The following is a 23,930-nucleotide window of genomic DNA, read 5'->3' on the forward strand; positions in this document are numbered from 1 at the left end:
CTTCCCCATTATATTCTAGCCCTCGATTTATAAAGGCTAACATTTCATTAGCCATTTTTATTATTTTTTGTGCCTGACCATTTTAGTGATCTGTGTACATGGACCCTTAAATTTCTTTGGTCCTCCACCATTCCTAGCTTTTCACCATTTAAGAAATGCTCGTATCGATCCTTTTTTGGTCCAAAATGAATGAGCTCACACTTAACTGCGTTGAAATCCATCTGCCACAGTTCTGCCCACTCACTAAATCTATCAATGTTTCTTTGTAGTTTTATGCTTCCCTGTACATTACTTACTAATGCCACCAATCTTTGTGTCATCGGCAAACTTGGATATATGGCTCTCTATTGTGGTATCTAAGTCATTAATAAATATAGTGAATAGTTGTGGCCCCAGCAGAGGTCCTTGTGGGACATTACTAGTCACTTCCTTCCAATTCAAATACATACTCATTATCCCTACTCTCTGTCTTCTACCGTCAAACCAATCTCCTAACCAGATCAATAATTTGCCTTCAATTCCATGAGCTTTAATGTTAGCTATCAGTCTCTTATGTGGAACCTTATCAAATGCCTTCTGGAAATCCATAGACATTTCCCTGTCTACTACTTTAGATACTTCCTCAAAAAATTCAATTAGGTTCGTTAGACATAACCTACCTTGTTCTCTTTGATCAGCTCAGTCACACTGTCCTTAATTATACATTCCAATAACTTCCCCACAACAGTTGTTAGACTAACAGGTCTATAATTTTCCTGGTTTCTAAAATAATGGAGTTACATTTGCAATTCTCCAATCTAAAGTCAAAATTCCTGAATCGAGAAAGCTTTCGAAGATTATGGCTAAAGCATCTCCAATTTCCTCAATTACTTCCTTTAAAACCTTGGGGTTGAAACCATCAGGTTCTAGGATTTGTCAATCTTTAGTGACATTATTTCTTCTAATATTGTTTTCTTGCTTAAGTTAACTTTAGTGAGTTCCAGTCCTTGGTTCATTATTATTTTCCCAGGAATGTCAGGTATGTTATCCTCTTCCTCTACAGTGAAGAGTGACAAAAGGTAATTATTCAACAAGTCTGCCATTTCCTTATTTTCATTTGCAATATTACCCACATCTGTTTTTAAAGGCCCCTTTTTCTTCTAATATAATTGTAAAAATGTTTTGTGTTAGTCTTGATATCCCTCACAAATTTATTTTCATATTCCCTTTTTGCAGCTCTTACTGTTTTTTTTTCTTCCTTTGTTGTTCTTTATATCTCTCCCAGTCCCCTGGATCTACAGTATTCTTTGCACTTTTGTATGCTCTTTCCTTTAGTTTTATGTATCTCTTACCTTTTTATGTCAACCATGGCTGTTTTATTTGGTAAGTAGAGCTCTTGCTCTTTAGGGGTACATACTGCTCCTGTATTAAGCTAAATTCTTTTTCGAACACCTCCCACTGTTCATCTGTAGCTTTACCAGATAACAGTTTTGATCAGTTTGCTATCGTCAGTCTCTGTCTCATCCCATTAAAGTTAGCCTTACCAAAGTCTAGAATCTTAGTAACTGTGTTAAGTTTCTCCTCTTCAAACCTAACATTGAATTTCTATCATATTATGAACACTGTTAGATAAATGTTCCCTTATTATTAGATCATTAACTAAGTCTGGCTCATTACTCATTGCTAAATCTAGTATGGCCTGCCCTCTTCTTGTTTCTAGAAAATATTGCTCCAGAAAACTATCTTGAATACACTCAAGAAATTCACTACCTTTCTGACTTGAACTACCCTGCTCTTTCCAATCGATATGAAAATTAAAGTCTCCCATTAAAATAACTCTGCTTTTGTTACAAGCCTCACTAATCTCTGAATTAATACATTCTGCCACTTCATTGCTGTTATCAGGAGGGCTGTAGACAACTCCCATTACAGTTTTAAGCCCTCTCTTATTCCCCAATTCTACCCATAGAGTCTCCACTGATTGCTTTCCCTTACCTATATCCTCTCTTATGAATGTCGTAATAGTACCTTTAATTAATAAGGCTACCCTTATTGATTAAGAGAGATTAAGAGAGAGACAAGAACGAAAGAATCGACGAAGTTTACATTCTCTATCCAGAGCAAAAGCGGGTAATATCCTTTATTTTTCTGTATGACTATTGCTTAAGATATTGAGTGTGTCAAGACTCGGTCAAACTCAATAAAGATTATTTGCAGCCAAATTGGTGTCAAGTCCAAGAACCTTACAAAGTGGTCACCATGAAAGGACTTGACAAGTAATAATCTGCCTTGAGGGAGATTGAGTGCCTATGATGGACAAGGAGCTAAACCTAGTTCATAAAGGCAGGAAACCATTTTGATGGGTGCATGGGGTTATTCCTCCAGTAGTATGAATTACCATGGCAACTGTCAAGGAAGCTCTTCAAAAGAAGCTAACTGACATAGCCAGCAGTGAGGTGTTGGTTACCGTAATGACCAAAACAGACGAGCCGTATGCGACGGCAGCGACCCACATAGAGGTGTTGGTGAATGAGAAAAAGATTAAATTAAGAGCAGTGAGGTGTATGTTAATATATACGGCTCACTTTTACACGCAGATAAGCAAAAAAGAAAGCGCAGTGTGAGGTGACACTTCAATAATGATTGGATGATGTATCGGTCATGCTGGCTCAGTCACAACTGGCAGCTACCACTGCTACAGCTCAAGGGTTAGGGTGTCAGCAGGCACTACAGGAACGGGATATTTTACAGAGAACAGGACATTGAAAGATTAGTTAGAAATGCTAGAGGAGCCTTGCGTGAGCTTATGACCCAGCCAATGAAATTGGTGGATCACATGCAATGTAAATTAAAAATTTATGAATTACATGGACAGTTAAATAGACAGGGAGCTCTGGTCTCTGCTGTCACTTATGGTGAGGGTCTGGAAGGAAAAGATGGGTATGATGACACTGATGTAAATTGGGACGATTTTACTGTAATCCCAGTTGTGATGAGCGGGGATCTGGGAAAGCACTACCAGTGTCCTATATTGTTACCACCACTCGATGTATTGCAAATGGATAAGTCAATAGCACCTTCTCGGATGATCAACACTTGTTGGCAAAAGGCAACAATGCGTTGGTATGCGAGATTGGGATAATAAAGGAAAGTGATAACCCGGTTGATGTATCGTGGCGCTCTGTGGCCTTTCGGTGGGTGCATGGAGAATTGTGCGTTAAAGAATATAAGAAGGTGCTTAGGGATGCTTGTGAGTCAGGGCTGCGTTCGTCCCTCAATCCTAGCATTCACCTTCCGACCACTACACCGGCAGAAGTCGTAACAGACATTATGCGGTTACTGAGTATGGATCAGTTAAATATAATTTATCATTGTGGACAGATTATCAAGGTCCAAAAGAGCACCCCCACGCATTCACAAATCAGCTGTTCGATTTGTATGAACTGACTCAGCCTACCATGGCTCCTCCTCCTCCCAGCCCCCAAACCAAAGGACGATGCCCTGTTTAAACAGATGTTTTTGTCCCAACTGCACCCACTTGTGAAGACGGCTGTGAGGGTGTCAATTAATAAAAATAACCCCTGGATTAATACTATTAAAACTGCCTCTCAGACCTGGGGCTTTGTGAAGGACCACACTGGTCACTCCAGATCTAATAAAAAGCCTGTGATGACTGTTGAGGGATCTCACCGTAATAATTCAAGGACCCGACCTAAATTTGGAAGCAACTCTCCTAACATTCAGTGCTACTGGTGCCAGAAATGTGGGCACCACGCATACGACTGTCGTAGCCACAGCTTCAGAGGTGTAAAAATGGGCCCACGCTAACGGAATCACCCAAAGTCAGCCCCATAGAGCAACAGTTGGGACAGCTAATTGCTCTAACGACAGGTCAACGGGTGAATAACAATGTTAAAACTGTGGCCACTTTACAATCATCGGTTCCTCCTGATTGCAAGAAAGGGACGGGCGCCACGCAATGGCGAAGCGGGGTCTCCCCGAAGCCAATGGTGGAGTTCTGGCACGATCGTAGCAACCGTCCCATTTTCTCTGTCATTATTAATGGAGGCCAACGACAGAATATGTTCATAGATACTGGCTCTGCTGCTACGATCATTCATACCGCATACCCTGAACGCCATCCTGCGACGACAGGGAAGCTTATTTCTTTAACTGCTTTTGAGGGATCTATGGGCCAGGAGCATGAAATTAAGGAGGCACACTTTGACCTTGGCCAGATACAGGTCATTTTTGACCATCCCGTAGTAATGAGAATGATGAAATGTGAAGGTATCTTAGGGTTCGATTTTCTCGAGCATTGTGATATGATTGTCGATTTTTGTATGAACAATGTATTATGGTTTCACCAAGGGGCCCCCTCCAACGTGGTTGTGTCAGAAGGCACACTGTGTTTGTGATTAAAAGACCCGAGATATATCCCTTCCCCTCACACCCAAATGCAGATATACTGGCGCTATTAACACAGTTCAGAGCAGTGTTTGCCGTGCTCAAGCACCTGAAGGCAGAGGCAGTAGTTAACGGTGCCACATGATTCTCCCACTACTTTTCATAAGAGAATGGCTGCAGAGGTCAGTAACTTTTCACGTCCAGATTGTTTGTATGTCAATGAACTGCTTCTTGCCACTGAAACCCGTGATGAACAGATACAACTGCTTCAGGAACTGCTGCAGCTACTGACAGATGTTGTTCTTAAAATTAACCCTGGAAAGGCAAACCTCCTGCACCCTTTCCTCGGCATTAACATCTGGGATGAAGGACGCAGCCCCGATCAACATAAAGTAGATGTGATCCAGAGACTGCCCCTGCCTGCTTCCACTACAGCTTTGTGATCTATTTTGGGGTTGGTGGGCTACCAGAGATCATTTATTCCACAATTTGCCGAGCTCGCCAGACCACTGTATGACCTGCTGAAGCTTCAGGATAAAGAACTTAAAGATTATTGGACAGAAGCACACACTAAGGCAATCGAGCATTTAAAAGCCGCAGTGATGGAAGCTACTTGCCTTATCTCACCCCCTTCCGATAATGCATTCAACCTCTAAGTCGCTGCTACTGATCAAAACTTGGCTGCACTTTTATGCCAAGAGATTCAGAAAAAACTACTTCACATTGCATTTGCCTCATGGATTCTCACTGGGGTGGAGAAGGTATATAGGGTTTGATTTTAAAACAAAAGTCTGGGTGCGGAGGAGCAAAGAAAATCAGCTTTTCAAGGAGTGGGCAGAAATCTCAGCTCCAAGACGCTGAAGAATGTGTACGACCCAGAACCATCTGGATCTGTGCGCTGTTCCCAAACCCGGAAGTCCAGCTGGCAATTGAAGCCGGTGGGACGATATTTAAGGCGGCAATTGAACTATTTAAAGTAGTTCATAAATAAATAAGTGTAATTTAGAATGAAGGCAAGCAATTTCAACGCTGCCTCAACGTGTTTCCCGTACTGTGTGAAATACGGCTTTGGAAAGTAGTCGGGTTTCAGCAGGCTGCCATTTGGACGTTTAAAACCCTGTTTGACAGATGGGGATAAAAGGTGAGTTATTGCAGCAGGGCACTCAGTTCACTCAGGCAAACGTTTGGCTGGGAGATCTTTGTGTTAAGACTGAAAATTCTTGGTTTCCACTCAGAATTGTTCTGTTTACACATATTTAACAACTTTTCGGATCCCCTCAAACTGACACCATCAGGACGAGGGGGCGCGATGGCTGCATTCACCAGTATATCCGAGGACGAGGAACTTCACCATCCTCGCCAGGCATGACGTGCATCTCCGCCACTTGGAGCTCCACAACACAGTGCCGCACCACAGGCACCTGCACAAGAGCACAGAGGGGAACAACAGAAGGAGTGACGTCGCAGGAGGCACTACCGTCATCAGAGGATCTACAGACTGATGCTCAGCTTCCTGGGCCTCTCCAAGGAGCAAAGCATATGGAGGCTGAGAGTGAGTCACCAGGTGGTCGCAGACATCTGCAACCCCCTTCATGCCGATCTGCTCCCAGCTGGGCCTGGCGGCATCTCATTACCCGTCACTGTTAAAGTGACCACTGCCCTCAAATTCTTCACCTCCGGATCATTCCAAGGTGCCACCAGTGACATCGCCGAGGTCTCTCAGTCATCTGCACACAAGTGCATAAGGCAGGTCACCGACGGTTTGTTTCGCAGGGCCTCGCAATACGTCAACTTCCCCATGGACAACCTCAGCCAGATGGAGAGGACAGTGGGATTCCACGCTGTGGCTGGCTTCCCACGTGTACAGGGTGCAATCGATTGCATGCGTATAGCAATCCGAGCACCTCCACACGAGCCAGGACTGTTCATCAACAGAAAGGGTTATCACTTCATCAACGTTCTGCTCGTTTGTGACCAGATGTGTGCCAGATTCCCTGGCAGCTGCCATGATTCGTTCATTTTGAGGAAATCCAACATCCCGGACTTCTTCCACGCACCAAACAGCCTGAAGGGTTTGTTCCTCGGGGACAAGGGGTATCCCTGCAAACGTGGCTGATGACACCTCTGAGGAACCCCATCAGCGAGCAACAGCTTCGATACAATGACAGCCACATCGCCACCAGGTCTATAATTGAACATGCGTCAGGGCTGCTGAAGATACGATTTCGGTGCCTCGATCGTTCTGGGGGAGTGCTTCAATGCGCACCAGCAAGAGTGGGTCACATTACAGCAGTGTGTTTTGTCCTGCACAACATGGGCAACATAGAGGGGTACCGGTTGATGAGGCCCCATGCCCTCATCCAGCATCCTCATCTGCAATGAACATTGAGGAGGAGCAGAAGCAGCAAGAGCAGCAGGAGGAGGAGGAGGAGGAGGACGAACCCATGGACAGAGCAGCGGCTCACCTGGCTGCTCATGAGGCCAGGGAGTCACTCATATGTGAATGGTTCTCATAAGATCACATAGTGAGAAGAGTCCAGTCCTCACACCAACTGGAAAGACCAGCACCAACAACAATCCCCCCATCCCCCCTGCACAAAACAGTTCTGCAACTACACATACACTCACTGTAAAGTGATCCACTGGGTGGCAACAAGTCTCGCCTTTCATGATGAAGCTTATGAAAGAACATTATCACAAAAGGCAGTCAAGAATGGGCAAGACGTGGCAGTAGTGGTGAGAATGATAACATTTAATGTGACTTTAACAAAAAACAAATAGAAATGAAAAACATGACAATCTGTCAGATACCCTTGTGCATACCCCTGGTGATCACAAATCCTTAACCTTTCTCTTCCTACTAATTCTACGTTGTGCATCCCCTGTAGCTACAGTAGAGGCAGTGGCAGGTTGCTCATGTCCATGCCTGGACTGCTTAGATGCTTTCGGCCTACACCCACTGGGTTTTGGAGCCCATGAGGGCCCCGTCAAAGATGCTCCACCTGCACCTGTGCAGGGGCAGACTCGGCCACCTGAAGAGGAGGCAGCATTGCGGGCACTGGTTGAGAGGGGGGCAATGGGTGAGAGGTAGGACCACTTTGAGTGGCGTCCCCACTTCCATGTCCCCTTTCGCCATCATCCCGCTCCTGGACCAGGCCCAGTCACTCCTACCACCCTGCTGGAGAACAGTTTGGAGGACATGTATGATGCCTTGGAAGTCCAGTTGTAAAGTTTCTATCTGCCTGTTTAAGGTGGCAGAATGTTATTCACCCTGAGTCCGAACGGCTGTTGTGAGTGATTGAATGGACTCATTTGTGAGCCGTGCTTGAAACTCCACGGAGGCTAGCCTTTTCTCCATCGCAGACATTCCCGCACTTGCCTGTGACATCATCTCAGACATTTCAGCAGTTACATGCGACACTATCTCAGACAGTTCCTCACGTCCCTGTGACACTATCTCAGAGATTCCCTCCCGTACCTGTGCCACCATTTCACTAATGCAGGATTTGGACTCCTCCATTCTCTACACTATTATGGGGAGTGTTTGTGGCACCTGTTCCGGTACCTCGCAAATATGCTGCTGCCCCTCGATCATTCTCCTTTTAAAAGATGGCCCCAGGGGTTCAGCATGTCCGTCCAGCTGAGCAGAGCCTGAAGAGGAGTCCACGCACCGCTGCAGACTCTCCACAGCTGCCCCTGCCACCAGTGTCAGCTCATGCTCATTTGTGTGTGGTGACTCACCAAATGCCAACCCAACTAACTGACTACTAGGACCCACCGAGGTGTGAGTATCTGCGCTGGTGGATGACTCGCTATGATGTGATGGTGCATCCTCAGAGGCCAGGTGCTCCTCTGAGGAATTGCCCTCTGCCGTCACTGCAGTCGTTAAAGGAACTGTAAGGGAACAGAAGGCAATATTAAGCATCATCATAAATGTCATGTTACGATGAGTATACTGAGGTGTTCACCATGCCATGTCACACATCACATGGAATGCAGGAGAATCAGTAAGTGTACTCACTTTTGCTGACCTAGTTAGGTCATTGAGATGCTTCCGGCACTGGACCCAAGTGCAGGATATATTGCTCCTGCTCGTGACCTCCTCTGCTACATCGAGACAGGCCTTCTTGGTAGCAAAGGTAGGATGCTTCCTCCTGTCAGCCAGGTAAAATAGTTCCCTCCTCCTCCTCACCCCGGCCAGCAGCACCATGTGAGGCATCGCTGAATCTTGGAACAGCCTTGCCACTGTGCTGCTCCATTGTGTCTTCTGGCTCTTTGTTCCAGCAAAATCCATTGGAGCAATGGCCCTTTAAATCTAGATGTTGCAGCTGACAGCCTGTCATGCAGGTGCACAGTCCGCCCACTGCGCAGCTTTTGAACGGCAAACATGGAAATAAGATTAATGTCCACCAATTAAGTTGCGATCGCACGGGGAACAATAAGTTTATGTTATTCGCGTTTGCCGCGTGCCCATCGACCCCCGCCCCCTCGGTGCCATCCCGCCGCCCTTTTAAAATCGTGCCCATAATGCCTGTGAGAAATATTTACCAGCCACATTTTGGGCAGTTCAACATTTTACCTTTATCACTGGTCAGCAGTTGCTGATTCTCCATTCCCCTCATACACCCGTGAATCTCTTGATGCAACAGGGCGACACTCTGGTTTCCTCTGCGAAAGAAAACTACCACAACTTTTACTTTATCCAGGGGAACCTCACCAGTGTCTGCTGCCCCTGTTGGAGTTCGAGACACACCCTGTGCTGAAAGAACCACTGCCAGATGGTGACGATGTTTATATCGATGGGTCTTCCTCATTCAGCTCAATATGCCAAATTAGCTGCTCTGCTGACAGCTGTGAAGGACACCTCCCAACGGCCCATCAATATTTGGTCAGATAGTACCTATGCTGTTAACACCACGCTGTCCCTCACGCAATACCGTAAAAATTATTTTAAAACGTCAGACAGGAAAACTTTAATACACACATCACTATTGATTTCCATATGCCATGCATTCAAATCCAGACAGCCCGTGTGCCACACTGGTAAAGTAAAGGCACATACTAAGCAGGTAGTAAACATTCATAGGGAAACTCACTGGCTGATAGGGCAGCTAAAGAGACAGCTTGAATTGGCCATCCTTGGGAACTTCCTGAGGTCAGTGCTCTCGCCTTAGCTAAGACAGCACCACAGGAGTTGGATTTAGTATCCTTGCAGGATACATTTGAATCTTACCAATCAGTGAAGGACTGGCTCGCCTGTGGCAAACCGCTGCCTCAGCCTACTCAGTGGGCTGAGTATGCTGAAGTGCTAGGGGCAGATCAGCCCCTATTGGTCCATAATCTACCCGATTGCCCAATGTTTACGGTGTTGTGCACCCCCAGCTTGCCGAGGATTTCTTTCACGTGTTTCATTCTCATTCTACAGGGACCCATTCGGCCGAGGTAACTTATCAAAAAGTGAGTAATGTTACCTGGTGGCCTGATATGAATCAGGATTTTGAAATGCACTGCCAGTGCTGTTTAACTTGCCTAAAACATAATCCCTCTTTGCACACCAACCGTACCTTTCTCCGATCCGCCCCACCTCCCGAGGGCCCATGGACTTACCTCAAATTGATATTATCAGACCCTTGCACAGGTCCAGTGCGGGTCACCAGCATTGTTTAGTGATTATTGACAAATTCACCAAATGGATCGAGGCATTCCCATGCAGAATTAACACGGCACTAACTGCAGCATGCTTGCTACTGAGTGAGGTGATCTGCAGATGGGGATTACCAATACAGGTGGATAGTGATCAAGGTTCACATTTCACAGAGAAAATTTTTACAGAATTACAGGAAGCAATGGGAATTATGCAAATATTGCATGTATCCCATCACCCTCAGTCATCAGGGGTGGTCGAAAGGGGAAATAGGACTTTGAAAACGATGCTTAAAAACTTTTGTGCAGATCACCCAACTTAGTGGGCAATCATGGTGTTAGTGTGCTTAATGGCTATACATTCTACCCCACACTGCACTACAGGAGTGTTACCCTACCAAGCAATGACTGTGCAACTAATGCGTACACCAGGACACCTTTTGCTACCAGCAGCAACACCATTGCTGCAGGGGGTGATTGGAGGCATATGATTATGTCCAGGTCACCAATCAATATGTCGCCCAAAAGATTGGGAAATCAAAAAATCAAATGAAGAATTATTTAAATAAAAAGGTTAGACCTTTTGAATATGAAGTCGGTGACACCGTCATGGTGTTAGACTATGGAAAAAAGGATCATGTGTTTGCATCTAAATGGCAAGGACCTTTTCCAATTGTGCATAAGGCACAGTTTTGTACCTTATACAATACACAGATAAAAAGAAATGTAAAAGTATTAGGTAATGGCACATTTAGCAGTTGAAGATTGTGGAGGGTGGTCAGAAATTGGTCTGGTAAATAATCTAGATATAAAGCTAGATGTAACAACTATTATGATGATGATACTACGATTATTGATCGCATGTGTGACATTTGGACTTTTTGTCAAAACTATGATGATGAGCGAGTTCGGGCACAGTATCACATCTCTGCTATAAACCAAACTGTGATTGTACAAGATGGCTCATCATTGATCCTAGAATGCAGACTACAACTGCCAGTCAACATTACATGGTTGCCAAGGGATACACCTAGTCCCAGTCTGGGCTGGGGACGTTGGTGCAGCACAGTTAAAGATGACGGTTACTTTCCATCAGAATCTTGAATAAATGCCATCGAGTTGGGGGTTAAGAAGGATGGACAAATCCCTAAGCATACTCCCCAGGGATACCTTATGTCATTGTCATGCCAGGTACTGTGGAAATTACATTTTCCTTATGTTCACAAAAGATATGAGGGCAAGTATGAGTGCATGGTAACAACAAAGTGCTGGAATTGGATTACGTGCACCTGCAATGTTTGTCACCCAGTATGGGCACTTGAGTCAATATCTGTCCAGGTCCTACAAGATCCTCAAACCCAAGACTCTCATGCCCAGGAAACTGTGTGATGGGACCTACTTTACAGAGGGACCCAATAATGGACTGGTGGCTCAGGTCTCACATCAAGTGGTGTACTCGATTGTGCAATATGAAACTGTAATTGATTTAACAAGTATAACATTACCTCATGGCTGTGTGATAATCATTATGTAGACTGGGCTCAAGTAGTGCTTAAACAAGGGTGAGATTGGTTCCATAAACGTATTGCAGGGAGATAGTGGGAGGTGGAAAGAGAGTATAATGCTTCAGCACACTCTCACCAGAGGTATATTATGGATTGGGTGGCAGGAGGAGCTGTTGTTGGGGCCATGTGGAGCCAATTAGATATAGCAAATCAATATGATCAAGGCAAATTAACCGATCAGCTGAAAGTGTTACTCTCCAGTATGAACAAAAACAATAAGGGCTTAATTAAAGAAAGAATGGAAGAGATAATCTCATTTAGGGAAATCGTAAATGGGGTAGATGTGACGAAGGAAAGGTTAATAAAATAATCAAGAACCAAAACGTGATAGCTTCAAATGCCTCAGGTGCGGGTGTGCGTGCCTTATATTAATCATACTGGGGGAATATGTTAAATCAGGGACTGGAGCACCTAATAAATGAGAAATTACCCAATTGGATATCTAATGAACAATTGCGAAAATGGGTGTGGGGAAGAGAACCGTTGTTTGTTTCAATGATTAACTCGGGTCCATATCGTAGAAGTACCCTGTAACTGTACATCTACTAGTGGGACATTTGGGGTCTTTATTAAGGTACCACGGTTTGGGAACCAAACTGGACAACAGTTGTATAAGATTCAGCCTATAGGATGAGTAGGCAGTAAAAATCTGAAGGAGTACCTTAATCCCCCACCATACTTAGCAAAAGGTGATAACTGAACAGAAGTGAATTTGGATTCATGTGTTAGACAAGGAGATAGCTGGGCGTGTAAAGCTAACCATACTAGGATATCACAATCATGTGGATATACTTTTGCAAACAAATCACTATTATCTGATATGCGGATAATCTTCTAATGGGAGGGGACAAATATTGCATATAAAGGTAAAAGGGAGTATTGTTATACCACCTCAGAAACCTTGTTTTACCATGGTGGAAGAGAGTGCCCACTACCGACACCAAAAGGATGTGTTATCTTCTCATACATTTGGGTTATGGATTTATCAAGTTTTTCCAGTCCTATTTTCAAAACATTACGAAAGCACAGATAAAGGGTAACCTTCAGGCAGAGGCCTTAAAAGCAATTGTAGCATTTGGGCACCCTATACCTCCTCTGTCTTTCAGTTTGCAAAGTGCAATAGAGGGGCTACCTCTCAAAGACATCGGGTAAAAATGCAACAAAATATTGAGGCGGCTGAAAGAGGGATACGAGCGTTAGGAGCTTGTTCCTGGTGGCAAAATGTGTACAATGCTGGAGAAACACCTTAGTTGAGATTGATGTCTCATGTTTTCCTGATTGTCCAGATGATAGCAACTGTAGCATTGTTGATTAGTGTTCGGTGGGTTCGAAGACTGGTAAGAATCTTAAAACACCAGTATGAACAATTAAAAATGGTAGGGTTCGTAACTCAGAAGTGAGGGATCAGAACGTGATTTCTTCACCCTCAAAGAGGGGAACTGTAAGATACCCTATTCTTATATATGTAGATACATAGGATTAATGTTTGGTTTAATCTCATGATTAAGGTTTTTGCTTTCTTTTCACTTATCAATGGCTTGTAGATTGATAATGTAGCTAGAAATAATAAAATGGTCAAGTTGTTAATCCCCAGAATTTTTCAGAGTATGGATGACATTTAGCAAGAAAAAGCTTTGTCAGCAAGGAGAGGTCTTTTGTTCGCAAGGAATGCTGAATAAAGGGTCAGTGGTCTCCGAGATAAGAGGGTAGCCTATCTCACAAACAAACAAGGCAATGATCAACCGACCAGTTAGGAAATTGAAAAACAACTACTTTTAAGGGATGACTGTGCATGACTAGACCCCTATAAAGATCTTAAGCTTTCCTTCACAAATTGTAGAGAGAATCAACAAAGGTTACGTTCTCTATCCAGAGCGGAAGTGCATAATATCGTTTATTTCTCTGTATGACCATTGATTAAGACATTGGGGTCAATTTTAGGATGGCCGAGCGGGTGCGTTCGTGGCGGGGGGCGCTCTGAAAATTCGGGATTCCCGGGACAAGTCCGGAGCCCGGCTCCAACCCGCCCACTTCCGGGTTCCCAATGACGCGCTTAGATGCGCGCGCAGCCCCCGCATGCGGGACTCCCACCGGCAATTAAAGCCGGTGGGATCCCAATTAAACCATTTATTTTGATAGTTCAGGTCGTTAGCAGACCTGATTTGGAGGATATTTTAGGAGGGATGGGACTTTCATCCAAACCGAGCGTCTTTCCCGTACTGGGGGAAACACTCCCAGTTGAAATAGACGTGTTGCAGCCACCAGCCTGTGGGAGCTGCAAAGGTCCTTTTGACAAGTGTAGGGGGGGAGACACTCACTCATTGCAGGAGGCCACTCTGTCACTTTGGACAAAGTTTGGCCTCCACCACCCTCCTCCTAACACAAAAAATCACCAACTTGTAACCTCAACCCCGGTGTGCAGACACATTTACCTACCTTGCGGACCCCCACAAACGTACATCTTCCGGATGGGGGCCGCAATAGCTGCATTCATGACCTCCTCGGAGGATGAACAACATCACCAGCCTCGCCGGCCACGCCGTCCACCTCTGACACGTGGAGCTCCACAACACAATGTTGTGACACATCCACCTGCACAGCAGGAGGGAGGGCAACCGCAGAGAGAGATGCTTTGCAGTAGGCACTACCCTCGCCACAGGGTCTACAGACTGAGGCTCAGCTTCCTGGACCTCTCTGAGCAGCAGTGCACACGGAGGCTTAGAGTCATTCGACATGTAGTCGTGGACATCTGCAGCCTCCTTCATGCCGAGCTGCTCCCGGCTGGCCCGAGCACCATCTTCTTACCTGTCGCTGTCAAAGTCACCACTGCCCTCAACAGCTTCTCCTCCGGATCCTTCCAGGCTGCCACCGGGGACATCGCTGGCATCTCTCAGTGGTCTGCACAAAAGAGCCCTGCAAATACACCTACACCTACTCTGCAGTGACACAATGGGTGGCATCAGGTGTGGGTCTTCATGGTGATCCTCAGGAAAGGGAATTATTGCACGAACCAGACAAGATTTGCAAAGATGTGGCAGTAGTGGTGTTAACAAATTTTTATGTTTTTTTTGCAAAAAAAACGAAAGTAAATCAAAAACATGATATTTTGTCTTACACCCTTGTGCATCCCCTTTGTGCTCACAAAACCTTCGCCTTACGTTTACAGGAACCCCTATGTGGTGCTACCCCTTTGGCTTCAGCAGAGGTAGTGGCAGGTTGGTCTTGTCCATGCCCTAACCGATGAGATGCTTTGCGCGGACGCCCTCTGGGTTTCGGTGCCCTTGAGGGCCCCTCCAAAGACTGCTCCACCTGCACCTGTGCAGGGGCAGACTCGGCCACCTGGAGAGGAGACAGCATTGTGGGTACTGGTTGGGAGGGGGGCAACGGGTGAGACGTGGGAGCGCTTTGAGTGGCGTCCCCACTTCCACGTTCCCTTTCACCATCATCCCTCTCCTGGCCCAGGCCAACATCACTCCTTCCAACCTGCTGGAGAACAGTTTGGAGGACTTGTGTGAAGCCTTGGAAGGCCAATTGTAATGTACCTGTCAGCCTGTTTAAGGCAGCAGAATGTTGCTCACCCTGAATCCGAACGGCCATTGTCAGGGCCTGAATGGACTCATTGTTGAGCTGTGCTTGACGCTCGATGGAGGCTAGCCTTTCCTCCATCGCAGACATTCCCACACCTACCTGCGACACTATCTCGGAGATACCCTCCTGTACCTGTGCCACCATTCCACTCATGCAGGAGTTGGACTCCTTCATCCTCTGCGCGATTGTGGAGAGTGTGCGTGGCAACTGTTCCAGTACCTCGGCAATGTGCTGATGGCCCTCGATGACTCTCCTTTTCATGGCTGGCCCCCTGGGTTCAGCATCTGTGTCCAGCTGAGCAGAGCCGAGAAGAGTGTACCCACCGACCTGGACTCTCCACGGCTACCCCTGCCACCAGGGTCTGCTCGTGCTCACATGTGCGTGGTGACTCACCATGTGCAAGCCCAACTAAGTGAGAACGGGGACCCACTGAGGTGTGTGTATCTGCGCTGGTGGATGGCTGGCTCAGATGTGACGGTGCCCACTCAGAGGCCGGCAGGTCCTCTGAGGAATCGTCCTCTGCAATCACGGCACTCTCAGATGGCCCTGCAAGAGAACCGAAAGCAATATTAAGCATGTGGACAGATGTTGAGGTGCTGCAGATGCCAAGTGATGCTAAGATCATTCGCTATCATGAGTGCTGAGTGTTAGATTTCTGTCACCAGCTGCTTGTGCGCTGCCAGTCTCGGCGTCCGCTACGGACAGGCACTCCAGCGACCGGCTTACTTCCAATGCCTACTGCTCCTCATCTGTTAAGACCACTTGGTGTGGCGGGCCCCCTCCGGTCCTTGCCCTCTCCCGGGCATTCTGGCATTTCTTTCCTATCAAGGCAAAACACAGAGAGGTGTGATTGAGTGATGGTTGCACAGTGACCCGCTGCATGCATTGGTGTGGGTGGGGGTGATCGTGAGGGAGATGCATGGGAGGGTGCATGTGGGACATAGCCATGAGATTGTATGAGGATTGGGTTGCGTGGTAGTGTTCGAATGGGAACTGGGGTGGTGAGTTAGTGCAGGCAAGGTGAGGCTGATGGTTGAATGGATGTGAGCAGTGATGCGAGAGCGTTGTGTTGGCAGTGCAGAAGGAGTTGTGTGGTGGTGGAGGTGATGTGGAAGACGGAGTTTTGGAGAATGTGTAAGTATACTCACTTTGCCTGACCTGGTTAGGTCATTAAAGCGCTTCCTGCACTGGACCCAGGTTCGGCACACATTGCCGCTGCTGCTGACCTCCTCTGCCACCTCGAGCCAGGCCTTCTTGGTGGCAGAGGGATGCCACCTCCTCCCATCAGATGGGAACAGAATTTCCCTCCTCCTCCTCACCCCATCAAGCAGCACCTGGAGTAAAGAGTCAGAGAACCTTGGAGCAGCCTTGCCTCTGGCCTGCTCCATGCTCCAAAAATGGTTCTTTGCTGCAGGAGGAGCATTGGAGGACTGCCGCTTTAAATCGGGCTCCTCCTGCTGGCAGCCTGTGATGCGGGTGCGTGGTGCGCCCGCAGCGCAGGTCTGGAACGGGAAACCCGGAATCATGCGTAAGTACATTCAATTAGGCTCCAATCGCGTACGGAATACCCCGAATTCACTGGGCGCGTTATCCACGTGCCCAGTCGATCCCCCACTGCCAACCCACCTCCCTCCTAATATCGGGCCTATTGAATCAGTCAAGGCTCGGTCGAACTCAATAAAGATTATTTGCAACCAAATTGGTGTCAAGTCCAAAAACTTTACATTACAGAATTTTTCAAACCTCTTCCGTCCAGTTGAAGTATCTTGTTTAAATCATAGAACCATAGAAAGGTTACAGCATGGAAGGAGGCGATTTGGACCATCAAGTTCGCACCTGCTCTATGCATGAGCAATCCAGCTAGTCCCACTCCCCCACCCTATCCCCGTAGCCCTGCAAATATTTTCCTTTCAAGTACTTATCCAGTTCCCTTTTGAAGGCCCTGATTGAATCTGCCTCCACCACCCCCTCAGGCAGTGCATTCCAGATCCTAACCACTTGCTGTGTAAAAAAGATTTTCCTTATGTCACCTTTGATTCTTTTGACTATCCCCTTAAATCTATGTCCTCTGGTCCTTGACCTTCTCGCCAATGTGAACAATTTCTCTATCTACTCTGTCTAGACCCTTCATGATTTTGAATACCTCTGAGCACAGTATAAAAGGAGAGACCGAGAGTGGGAGGAGAGTCTGAGAGGTGAACACAGTGTAACTCTAAGGCAAGTCATGGCAGCAGAGCTCACACCCGTGATATGCTCCTCCTGCACTATGTGGGAAGTCATTGACACTACCGGTGTCCCTGGTGACCATGTGTGCAGGAAGTGTGTCCAGCTGCAGCTACTGGCTAACCGCATTTCGGAGCTGGAGCTGCAGGTGGATTCACTGTGGAGCATCCGCGATGCTGAGACTATCGTGGATAGCACGTTCAGTGAGTTGGTCACACCGCAGGTAAAGATTGCCCAGGCAGAAAGGAAATGGGTGACCGCCAAGCAGGGTAAAAAGACTGGGCAGGTAGAGCAGGAGTCACCTGGGGCCATCTCCCTCTCAAACAGATATTCTGCTTTGGATACGGTTGGGGGAGATGGCTTATCAGGGGAAAGCAGCAAGAGCCAAGTTTGTGGCACCACGGGTGGCTCTACTACACAGGAGGAGAGGAAGAAGAGTGGCAGGGCTATAGTGATAGGGGATTCAATTGTAAGGGGAACAGATAGGCGTTTCTGCGGCCGTAAATGTGACTCCAGGATGGTATGTTTCCTCCCTGGTGCTAGGGTCAAGGATGTCACGGAGCAGCTGCAGGGCATTCTGAAGGGGGAGGGTGAACAGCCAGTAGTCATGGTCCATATTGGTACCAACGACGTAGGTAAAAAAAGGGATGAGGTCCTGCAAGGTGAATTCAAGGAGTTAAGAGTTAAATTAAAAAGCAGGACCTCAAAGGTAGTGATCTCAGGATTACTACCAGTGCCACGTGCTAGTGAGTATAGGAACAGGAGAATAGACAGGATGACTGCATGGCTGCAGGGATGGTGTAGGAGGGAGGGATTTAGATTCCTGGGACATTGCGACCGGTTCTGGGGAAGGTGGGACCTGTACAAGCTGGACGGGTTACACCCGAGCAGGACCGGAACCAATGTCTTTGCGGGGGTGTTTGCTAGTGCTGTTGGGGAAGGTTTAAACTAGAGTGGCAGGGGGATGGGAACCTTAGCGGGGAGTCAGAAGGGAGTAAAGTTGAGAGCAGCAAGAGAGGGGAAGACCCAGGGGAAATTTACAATACAAATAGTACAAACAGTTGTTCAAGAACAAGTGAGAGGGAAAAGCGTAGAGCAGCAGAAAGAAATTATACTTTAGACACTACAGATAAAGTGAAAACTAGAAGGCGTAAGGCGATTAACCCAGCATCAAAGCTGAAGGTCAGGCTAGGGTGTGTGGCCCAACTAAGAGTTCTATATACAAATGCACAGAGTATAAGGAATAAATCAATTTCAAATTGGAGGGTATGACATGATTGCTATTACTGAGACATGACTGCAGGATGGCCAGGATTGGGAACTAAATATATTGGGTTATAAGGTCTACAGGAGAGATAGGGAAAATGGAAGAGGGGGAGGAGTAGCCTTAGTGATTAGAGATGAAATCAATTCAATGATAAAGGAGGATATAATGAGAGGTAAGCAGCCAACAGAGGCCTTATGGGTTGAATTGAGAAATAGGAAAGGATCTAAAACTATAGTGGGAGTTGTATATAGGAGCCCTGGCAGCAGCTCTGAAGTGCTAGATTGTATAAATGCAGAGATTAGACAAGCATGTAACAAAGGCATAGTGGTCTTAATGGGGGCTTTAACCTTCACATAGATTGGGGAAAGCAGACTAGCAACTGTCAGAAAGGTAGTGAATTTCTTGAGTGTGTCCGGGATTGTTTTCTACAGCAGTATGTCCTAGAGGCAACAAGGGGGCAAGCCTTACTAGATTTAGTAATGAGTAATGAACCAGATTTAGTTAACAGCTTAACTGTGCGTGAACATCTATCCAATAGCGATCATAACATGATCGAGTTCAATGTAATGTTTGAAAGGGAAAAAGTGAATCAGCTGCTAAGATTCTAGACTTGGGTAAGGCTGACTTCAATGGGATGAGACAAAGACTGTCCACAATAAACTGGGCAAATCTGTTGATGGGTAAAACGACTGATGATTAGTGGGAAATGTTTAAAGAAACATTTAACGTGATACAGAACCGGTTTAAACCCCTGAGGGGCAAGAACTCTACTTGCCAAAAAAAACAGCCATGGACAACTAAAGAGGTAAGGGACAGTATAAGACATAAGGAAAGGGCATACAAAAAGGCAAAAAATGGCACAGATCCTGGTGAATGAGAAAGATACAAAGATCAACAAAGGGTCACAAAACAGATAGTAAGAGCTACAAAAAGAAATTATGAAAAGAATCTTGCAAGGGATATCAAAACCAATACGAAGAACTTTTATAGTTATATTAGGAAAAAGAGGGTGGTCAGGAGCAGTGTTGGCCCCTTAAAAACTGAAAGTGGGGATATTGTCATTGACAATGGGGAAATGGCGGACATGTTGAATAATTACTTTGTGTCAGTATTTACAGTAGAGAAAGAGGATAGCATGCCGGAAATCCCAAGAAAACTAATATTGAATCGGGGACAGGGATTCGATAAAATTAACATAAGTAAAGCAACAGTAATGAAGAAAAGAATAGAACTAAAGAGTGACAAATCCCCAGGACCAGATGGTTTCCATCCCAGGTTTTTAAAGGAAGTAGGTGAGCAGATTGCAGATGCCCTAACTATAATCTTTCAAAGTTCTCTAGATTCAGGAACTGTCCCTCTCGACTGGAAAATTGCACATGTCACTCCGCTTTTTAAGAAAGGAAAGAGAGGGAAACCAGGGAATTATAGACCAGTTAGCCTAATGTCTGTTGTGGGGAAATTGCTGGAGTCTATAATTAAGGATCAGGTGACTGAACACCTCGAGAATTTTCAGTTAATCAGAGAGAGCCAGTATGGATTTGTGAAAGGTAGATCATGCCTGACAAACCTGATTGAATTTTTTGAAGAGGAGACTAAAGTAGTGGACAGGGGAATGTCAATGGATGTTATTTATATGGACTTCCAGAAGGCATTTGATAAGGTCCCGCATAAGAGACTGTTAGCTGAGATAGAAGCCCATTGAATCGAGGGAAAAGTACAGACTCGGTTAGGAAGTTGGCTGAGCGAAAGGCGACAGAGAGTAGGGATAATGGGTAAGTATTCACATTGGCAGGATGTGACTAGTGGAGTCCCGCAGGGATCTGTCTTGGGGCCTCAATTATTCACAATATTTATTAATGATTAGATGAAGGCATAGAAAGTCTCATATCTAAGTTTGCCGATGACAAAAAAATTGGTGGCATTGTAAGCAGTGTCGATGAAAACATAAAATTGCAAAGGGATATTGATAGATTAGGTGAATGGGCAAAACTGTGGCAGATGGAATTCAATGTTGACAAATGTTAGGTCATCCACTTTGGATCAAAAAAGGATAGAACAGGGTGCTTTCTAAATGGTAAAAAGGTAAAAACAGTGGATGTCCAAAGGGACTTAGGGTTTCAGCTGCATCGATCATTGAAGTGTCATGAACAGGTGCAGAAAATAATCAATAAGGCAAATGGAATGCTGGCCTTTATATCGAGAGGACTAGAGTACAGGGGGGCAGAAGTTATGCTGCAGCTATACAAAACCCTGGTTAGACCGCACCTGGAGTACTGTGAGCAGTTCTGGGCACTGCACCTTCGGAAGGACATATTGGCCTTGGAGGGAGTGCAGCGTAGGTTTACTAGAATGATATCCGAACTTCAAGGGTTAAGTTACGAGGAGAGATTATACAAATTGGGGTTGTATTCTCTGGAGTTTAGAAGGTTAAGGGTTGATCTGATCGAAGTTAATAAGATATTAAGGGGAACAGATTGGGTGGATAGAGACAAACTATTTCCGCTGGTTGGGGATTCTAGGAGTAGGGGGCACAGTCTAAAAATTAGAGCCAGACCTTTCAGGAGTGAGATTAGAAAACATTTCTACACACAAAGGGTGGTAGAAGTTTGGAACTCTCTTCCGCAAATGGCAATTGATACTAGCTCAATTGCTAAATTTAAATGTGAGATGGATAGCTTTTTGGCAACCAAAGGTATTAAGGGATATGGGCCAAAGGCAGGTATATGGAACTAGATCACAGATCAGCCATGATCTTATCAAATGGCGGAGCAGGCACGAGGGGCTGAATGGCCTACTCCTGTTCCTATGTTCCTATCTTCCTATGTTAAATCTCCTCTCAACCTTCTCTGGTCCAAGGAGAACAACCCCAGCTTAACCAGTCTATCCACATAACTAAAATCCCTCATCCCTGGTATCATTCTAGTAAATCTCTTCTGCACCCTCTCTAAGGCCTTCACATCTTTCCTAAAGTGCAGTGCCCAGGACTGGGCACAATACTCCAGTTATGGCTGAACCAGTGTTTTATAAAGGTTCATCATGACTTCCATACTTTTGTACTCTATGCCTCTATTTATAAAGCCCATGATCCCGTATGCTTTATTAACCGATTTCTCAACCTGCCCTGCCACCTTCAACGATTTGTGCACATATACCCCAGATCTCTCTGTTCCTGTGCCCCTTTTAGAGTTGTGCCCTTTAGTTTATATTGCCTCTCCTCGTTCTTCCTACCGAAATATATCACTTCGCATTTTTCTGTGTTAAATTTCATCTGTCATGTGTCTGGCCATGCCACCAGCCTGTTTATATCCTCTTGAAGTCTATCACTATTCTCCTTACTGTTCACTAACCTTCCAAGTTTTGTGTCATCTGCAAATTTTGAAATTGTGCCCTATACACCCAAGTCCAAGTCATCAACATATATCAAGAAAAGCAGTAGTCCCAGCACCGACCCTTGGGGAATACCACTGTACACCTCACTCCAGTCCGAAAAACAACCGCTCACCACTGCTCCATGTTTCCTGTCACTTAGCCAATTCTGTATCCATGTTGCTACTGCCCCATTTATTCCATGGGCCGCAATCTTGATGATAAGCTTACCATGCGGCACTTTATCTAACGCCTTTTGAAAGTCCATATACACCATATCAACTGCATTGCCCTCATCTACCCTCTCTGTTACCTCATCTAAAAATTCTCTCAGGTTAGTTAAACATGATTTGCCTTTAACAAATCCATGCTGGCTTTCCCTAATCAATCCACCCTCGTCCAAGTAACTCTCAATTCTGTTCCGGATTATCGTTTCTAAAAGTTTCCCCACCACTGAATTTAAACTGACTGGCCTATAGTTGCTGGGTTTATCTTTACACCCTTTTTTGAACAAGGGTGTAACATTTGCAATATTCCAGTCTTCTGGCACCACCCCCGTATCTACAGATGTTTGGAAGATTATGGCAAGTACCTCTGCAATTTCAACCCTTACTTCCCTCAGCAACCAAATAAATGGAGAACAGAAACGAAACACATATAAATCATCTGTGTGCTTTCCACTATAACTAACTAAGGTACAATTACTTGGCAGCGTGAAGCCATTGCAACTTGACAACTTGGGAGAGCTTCAGATATTGAAGAAATAACTTGGAACAGGTCAGTGGTGTGCAACCAGGCCTGGGTTGGATGATCATTTTGGATTAAATATTGAGATTTTGCTGAACGGAGTTTAAATAAATTTTAAAAAGAAAATTGCCAGAGTGCCTCTAAATAAGCACAACTGTGCATCTGGGCAGACCTGTATAGAAGCAGCTGTGACCTGGAAACCAAACCATATCAACCATGTGTGTCCAGCAGAGCAGAGTGATTTAAATAAGAGTCAGCATTCTGAAATGGATGATAGCCTCTTGTAACATTATTTTAATCGGGGCAAAGGCCTGGAAATAACCTAATCCTGATCTCTATCCAGTGACCAGCCCACCACCCCCTATCAGAAGTGCATGTGTGGTCATATCGGGCCAGAACAATAATAGGAGAGACCCAGAGTGTCCTAGTGCCTGAAGTAGTTCTCTGTTGTGTGTTTTACTCTGCCTGTGATGTCCAGACATAAATTATTTAAAAAGCTATTACATTCTATAATGTATAACTCAGAATTTATCCAGACTGAAGATTTTCTACAATTTGGTTCAGGCCAATCATAGTCGTCCCAAAGTTATTTCAGCACTAGTTCGGTCTGAATGCTGATCAAAAAGTGACATCACAACACACGGAGGAACGGCAAGGGTAAGTTACAGATATGTATTTAGTTTATTGGTTAGCGTCTTTGGTGGATATTGTTAAGTTAATGTAATTATTTAGATTATCAGTTCGCGTTTTTAATACTTAGTGGTTTTTTAGTGGTTCGTGTTTTAGCAACAGTTAAACAGCCTTAAAGCTAAACAAACAGTTTTAAATAACTGTTAGCTAACACAGCAGGACAGCTGGGGACAGTCGCATGCACACCCTGTGCCATGTGGGAACTCCAGAGCACTTTGTGTGTCCTTGAAAACCACATATGCAGGAAGTGCTGCCAACTGCTCGAGCTCGAACTCAAAGTTTCATAGATTGAGGGGCGGCTGGCCGCATTACAGTGCATATGAGAAGCTGAGAGTTTTGTGGATAGCACATTACAAGAGGTGGTCACCTCGCAGCTGCAGAGAGTTCAGGAGGAAAGGGAATGGTTGACCACCAGGTAGACTGGGAGAAACAGGCAAGCAGTGCAGGAGTCCCCT

This window comes from Heptranchias perlo, chromosome 6 (assembly GCF_035084215.1).
Source record: "Heptranchias perlo isolate sHepPer1 chromosome 6, sHepPer1.hap1, whole genome shotgun sequence".
Classification (NCBI taxonomy): domain Eukaryota; kingdom Metazoa; phylum Chordata; class Chondrichthyes; order Hexanchiformes; family Hexanchidae; genus Heptranchias; species Heptranchias perlo.